The following is a 6,431-nucleotide window of genomic DNA, read 5'->3' on the forward strand; positions in this document are numbered from 1 at the left end:
TAAGATCATATTGAATTATATGTACCGATCAATTCATCAAAAAGTCCTCAAAGTGAGAGATAAGCAGATGTCATGATTACTGTGAGGATGTTAAGAGCGATTTAACAGAGCATGCCTTGATTAGGTGGTCGCAACGGATGCCAATTAGGATAAGTACATTGGTACACCTTCACTGTTTCATAAGTCGTCTCCTGCAATGTCATGTAGCATTTTAAGTGATATGGAGAGGAGAGAGATGGATGTGAGAGAAAGAGGTTGTTGTTCCATGCACAAATTAAATGTTTATGAAACTACTATAGAGATTGTCTGTTAAATCATCTCAAAATTACATGTCAATGTATGAAACCGCTTATAAGATGGTACCATTGTACTTGCCCTTAGATGCTAATCCAGTGTGTGCACTTAAATTAGTGTAGATTTTGAGACCAAAAATGTTCATACTGTCTAGTTTATAGATATATAAGCATAGTTTTCACGAGCTGAGAGATTCACAACAAATGCACTTACTTTTGTTTTCGATGTGGTTGGTTTAGATAGTTATGCTTGTGGTGTGACAGGCTAACAAATCATAGCATTTTTGACGCACGCAATGTCATATTCCCATGCCACACGAAGTCGTGGTGTTGCATGTAGCTTGTGAATTATAAGAGCTAATAGCTAGCTATTGTACAACCATTGAAAAATGTCCTGAATACCTTATCCACAGCCCACCAGTGCCCAGAAATGAGAGGACATGTCCAGAAACATGCTCGTCACATTTCTAATCCCATGCGCAGGTTCTTCTCCGTTTCTTAAAAATTCCATGCAACCAGTCTGTAAATAGATGTTTGTAGTATATCCTTTCTGTTCCTTTCAGCAAGAAGAGTCTGTAAGCCTTTTTTTTCTTCTTCTTTTACGTACCTCTTTGCCTAATCACCACTCCAAAAAGAGCATGACCCATTCCTATCGTCTAATTTAGAGCGAATATTTTTTTCCTGTAAAATTCCTACATCGCAAACGGGATGTTTACCTCAAACCCGTGCACAATCCTGGTTAAATTGAGGTATTTGTAGATGACAATGACATCAGCAGCGAAAACTAGCTCCAGAGACAGAAGGTTTTTTTCACACTGCATTGTTTAAACTGATAAGCACAAAATAACCAAAACAATGCGAGTGAGATAAACTAGTCGTTGCCTTGTCAGCCGGCCGATTCAACTAACGAGCGGCGGCTCCGGCTACTGCTCTAGACGAATTGAAAAACGGCAAGGAACCTCGCCGTGGCGTCATCGGCACGCGCAGACAACGACCGGAGCTTCGACTCCGGTGGGGTTACGTGGACAAAAGTTGCAACCTGCAACTTGTACGGCTCTCTCATATCTACATACGTTTACTACTTTGATGGCGAGACAAAAAGCGGGTAGATTCATCTAAAAAGAAGAAGAAAAAAATAGATCTTGATGTCATCACTCGTGTTTGATTGTTTGTGTATATATTCTTGCGGAGTGGAGAAGGTTGTTTTGGTTATCGTATACACTGTTATTTTCTGCATCCATATATATAATTATATGATTGGAGCTTGACTCGGTGGATACATCTAAATCGAATTTTTATATGGAAACGGTCTTGGTGGATATATTGTATCTGTTACAGTATTACAACAGGTTCACTCATTAGTCTCAGGTATAGAGTTACTATATTTATCTATACAAACAATTAAACACTTTCATATAGATTTTGTTTAGCATAACTTATTGCTGGCTTTTGTTTTTTAAAAGCTATAAGCTGAAATAAATAAGTTGGCTTATTGCTGATTTTTAAAAAACTAAAAAAATTAGTTTTTAATGAAATGAATTAAAAGCTAATAAACGAACTCAGAGTGGCTTTTCTAAAAAGTTGTTATGCGGAGAACTAAAAAATTTCTCATAAAAATTAACAATTTTTTACATAAGCTATAAGTAGCTTTTAGCAAAATCGACTTTTCAGCAAAATTGCATAAGTTTCAGCTGTGTCAAATAAGACTATAGCCATTATATATGTAGGTGTACAATCATTGCATCCATCCATGCAACCACCAAACACTCTTTTTTTCAAAATTACTGCATGTAATTAGACTACTTTTACTCATCTACCATATATATTATAGTTTAAAAAATTCATACGGACAACTAAACATATTTTCTACAGTGGTTTAAAAAATTCATCGATAATATATTTTGAAAAACTGATTAAGAAGCGCTTCCCGCCCATATAAATTGGGTCCCTTTATCGCCGGTCAAAGGGTTTGGTCATTCGGTTTCGAATGGAGCTATTTTGGTTCAGGAGGATATATTTAGAACGCGAGAATTTTAAAAAATAAATCGTTGGGGTGCTGCGGTAAAGGACATAACTTAGTATTGATGCGTGAAGTTTCTGTGTTTGAAAGAGTAAAAAGGCACGCGCCCCTATTGATTTATAACCGGCGTATCTTGATTTTGACCTTTGGCGGCTTTGTCGGCCAAGCTGCATCGATGCGAGCCTAATCCTTTTTCGTGGCTCAGAAATTTTCTCCTAGTTGAATTTCACTTCAGTGATCGTGATGTCTACAGTAGTTTCTAGTCATTTGGGGAGTTAATTATAACAGAAAATCGTAAACATCGAATCCTGGATGCATGCTTAGATAGTTTTGTGTACGACCAAGATCGTACTGTCCGTGCCATGGCTCGTACATACCGGCAAGTTACTGCACCGAGAAAATGATAGAACACCGAATAACTAGCTAGGGGAAGCATAAGCTCTCCTTAAAATTTGTTCTCAAATCCGCCTGGATGTAAAACACTTACATCTTTAACACAAAGTTCAGGTCGACATCGTGCCTACCACAGTTCTTTTGGGAAAAAAATTCTTGCACAAGTACACTTTTATTTGGTGTGACAGTTCTTTGCAGATGTGCTGCACACATGGCCAGATATTCAGAAATCGGAACCAAGTCGATGATGTCTTACTTTTTTCAGTTCCTTGTATTTTCTTTATGCAAAAGTTAACGAAAGGCTGGCAACTTTTCTTTAGATTAAATTCTCTAATAGTACTGGATATTGACGAATAAGCTGGGGAAGGTAGCTCAAAATGAGATGAGGAATCATGCCGAGAGTTTCCAGTTCAGGAGAGTTCCTTCAGGTGTTGCAATCCATCAGAGATGCAGTGGGGGTACGAAAAGCTTATGATTCGGTTATTCTGATCGAGTCATCTAATAGAAAACCTAGTGAAATGCTTGCTACTTGCTAGATTTGCCATGCTTGGCCAACTCAGTATTGATTCTTTTTTTTAAGTATTTTTATAGTACTTCATACTACATGTAGATAGGAGGTACTTCCTTCGATCATAAATACTTGTCGCTTTTAATTTTTTTATCATCGATGTGTAACTTTGAACATTATTTTTATTAGAATATAGTTATAATATCTAATAAAAATATAATATTATAAAAATATTTTTAAAGACAAATTTGCAAATATGATTTTTATGTTTTTAAATTAAATATTTTAGAAGTTATTGACGGTCAAAATTTTAAAAGTTTGATCGAATCTGGATCAAAGTGGCAAGTATTTAGATCAAAGGGAGTAATATAGACTTAATCCTATCGTTTACGTAATTATCTATTTTAGTAATTATCACGGTATTGTTAATATTTACCTACTATACAATTGAAGAATACTATAGTTTTTTTTTTACGTAATTCATGAAATACTCAATTCCTTCAATCACATGAGAGTTGCGACAGCACTCACGAGAACAAGCTATGGCACGCGGGAGAAGCAGCGACGCGCGCGAGACAAAAAAAAGGTGGCTCAAATTACTCTAAGACCACCATAATTTTTTCTTCTTCTTTTTTGCAAACACGCAAAAACTTTGCGTATCGCATATATAGGCCTATTTGGCAGGGTTCTAGTTTCTAGCTGCACGTCAGATCTTGGATTTATAGGTTAAGATAAAATAATTTAAGTTTTTATTTTTAGATTAAAACAGAAACAAAATGGCTCACCCAAACACATTTATATAACGACAACTCTAAATTATAAATTTCTGAAACTAAGAATATGTTGATATAAAAATTCTTGAATGTAAAGATCTACCGAACAAGCCTACAGGAGAAAGGTCCTAAGTCGACCAAAGTTTACAACGAGCATTGATTCTTAAAAATCTCATTGGTGTAAGTTTTCTTTAGGAATAGTATTATCCTCAATCATATCTCAAATTCGATAAAGAATTTCGGGAGAGATATCTTCACTCTTATCTCGAAAGAAAAAAGAAATTACATAACAAACAAACAGACAGCCTAGATATCTCACACAGCTGATACACACAAAGTACGGTGAGCTGAATTAAATATGTGCACTAAGGCCATCTCCAAGAGAGTCCTCAAATCTCCCTTTTCCAGTACTATAGTGTTTTACGGTCTACTGTAGCACTAGAAATTCATCTCCAACAGATCCTCTATCCAGTGCTACAGTGCTGATACAGTAGAAAAAATAAGGGATGCTATAATAGTGATAAGGAATGCTGTAATAGTATTTTGAGGATGAAAATTTGAGGTAGCTGTTGGAGATGGTCTAAGCAAATTTTTCAACTAACATCCTCTGCTATTAAAATGCCTTTTATCTGTATATGTCATGCTTCTAATGACATGAGGAATAGTACTACTAGAGCTAATCAGGATTAAGGGATACATCCTTTTAATACTCCGTATATGTTATCTTAAGTTCGTCACGTTAGACCATCTCCAGCAGAGGAAGCAAATTTGCAGATTCGGTGGTACAGTATTTTGCGGGGTAACTGTAGCAACACTGTAGCTGTACTGTTTACAGAGGCTGACAGCGGTATTGGAGAGAGAAAAAGATGAGTAGAAGATAGAAAATAGGGTAGCTGCTGGAGATGAAAAAATAAGAAATGTTGTAATAGTGATAGGGGATGCTGTAATAGTATTTTTGAGGATGAAAATTTGAGGTAGCTGCTGGAGATGACTTTAGACTAGCTTCAGCAAGGGCGGAGAAAGCATACCGTATCACTGTAGCAGTGCATATGCCGCTTCTGTTGCCCATGTCGCCCTTGAGTAGAAGTGGTTTCTATCACTACAGTGATACAGCTAGAGTGATAGCAGCAAATTTGTTGTCCCTCCTTTTCTTTCTCAACACTGTTTACCTAAGATAAAAAAAATAAAGTAGCTGTTAGAGATAAAAAAATAAAAGATATTATAATAATATTAGAGAATACTATAATAGTATTATATAAACAATTTTTTAAAGTATATGATAAAGATGATCTTAAAAACAAAACTTAGTTACCAAATGTCATGTCCTTAACCTACCATGTGTTCTTTCCAGATTGCATGCTATAGTGATGAACTCAAAATCCGATCCCACTTTTCTTTTTTCGACTGAATCAACGGAGGCCAAATCGCCCACCCGAAACGATTTTGAATTAACATGATTTCCACTTTCTAAAAGGCTAGTGAAGACTGAAGAGGATTTGTTATGTATCTACCTTTTCCTTCTTGGCATTGCAACTCTGTAACTTTGCTGAATGCTCAAACATCTGGGCAGAGAAGAGGCGCTGGAGTTGAGACAGGACTTGCCATACCATGGAACAGATCTGACTTTGTCGAGTTGTATGATGCACATACGTGAACAATAATAGCATTTGCATCTGTTGAGGTGACAATTAGCTTATTTTTTAAAGTTATCTCTGCAACATATTTCTAGTGGTTGGTTCAGTTGCCTGTCTGACCAAATGGCGCGTTGAAACTGGACAGATGGGGGAAATGCTCAGGATAAACAAAATAAAACAGGCTTACATAAAGAATTGTTTCAGAGCAAGGGAAGAACAGCAACATGCTACCATAATTGGCGTAGAAATGTACTTACATGGCCGCAACAATGCAATTTTCAGCAGACTAGCATGTTCATTTTATTTTGGAAAACAAATTGCATGTTCACCATTGACAAATTAATCCAAGTCAATATGAGCTGCCTGCACTGTGTCGTGATAAGGAAAGCAACTTGCAGCTTAAGAAAATGGAAGGGCACATACATAACTGATTGCCCCCAAGTTGCAGAATGGGGATTGGCATGGGCCATGCCATGTAGGGCACTGTTTTTTTGGCTGTGCTCTGACTCCAAGATGCATTTTTATCAGGAGTTTCTTGTCCATAGAGAACTATTTGGGCAATGGTGGCATTCGTATCTTATGGCCTCCGTTGATTTATGTCAGTGTGTGCAAATCAAAGGTGGCATTCGTATCTTATGGCGACGAACCGGTGACAAGTACAATGGTAACGGTTGGCCGTGTCTTGTGGCTAACGGCGACAGTCCGGTCCCACTAGGGCGTTAGTTTGGGAAGAGGAACCTCTGAGTGGGTGAAGCTTCGAATCACTGTCGACCGTTGGATTGTAAGGCAATGGGTCGGAATTATTACACT

Source organism: Phragmites australis, chromosome 18 (genome assembly GCF_958298935.1).
Source record: "Phragmites australis chromosome 18, lpPhrAust1.1, whole genome shotgun sequence".
Taxonomy (NCBI): domain Eukaryota; kingdom Viridiplantae; phylum Streptophyta; class Magnoliopsida; order Poales; family Poaceae; genus Phragmites; species Phragmites australis.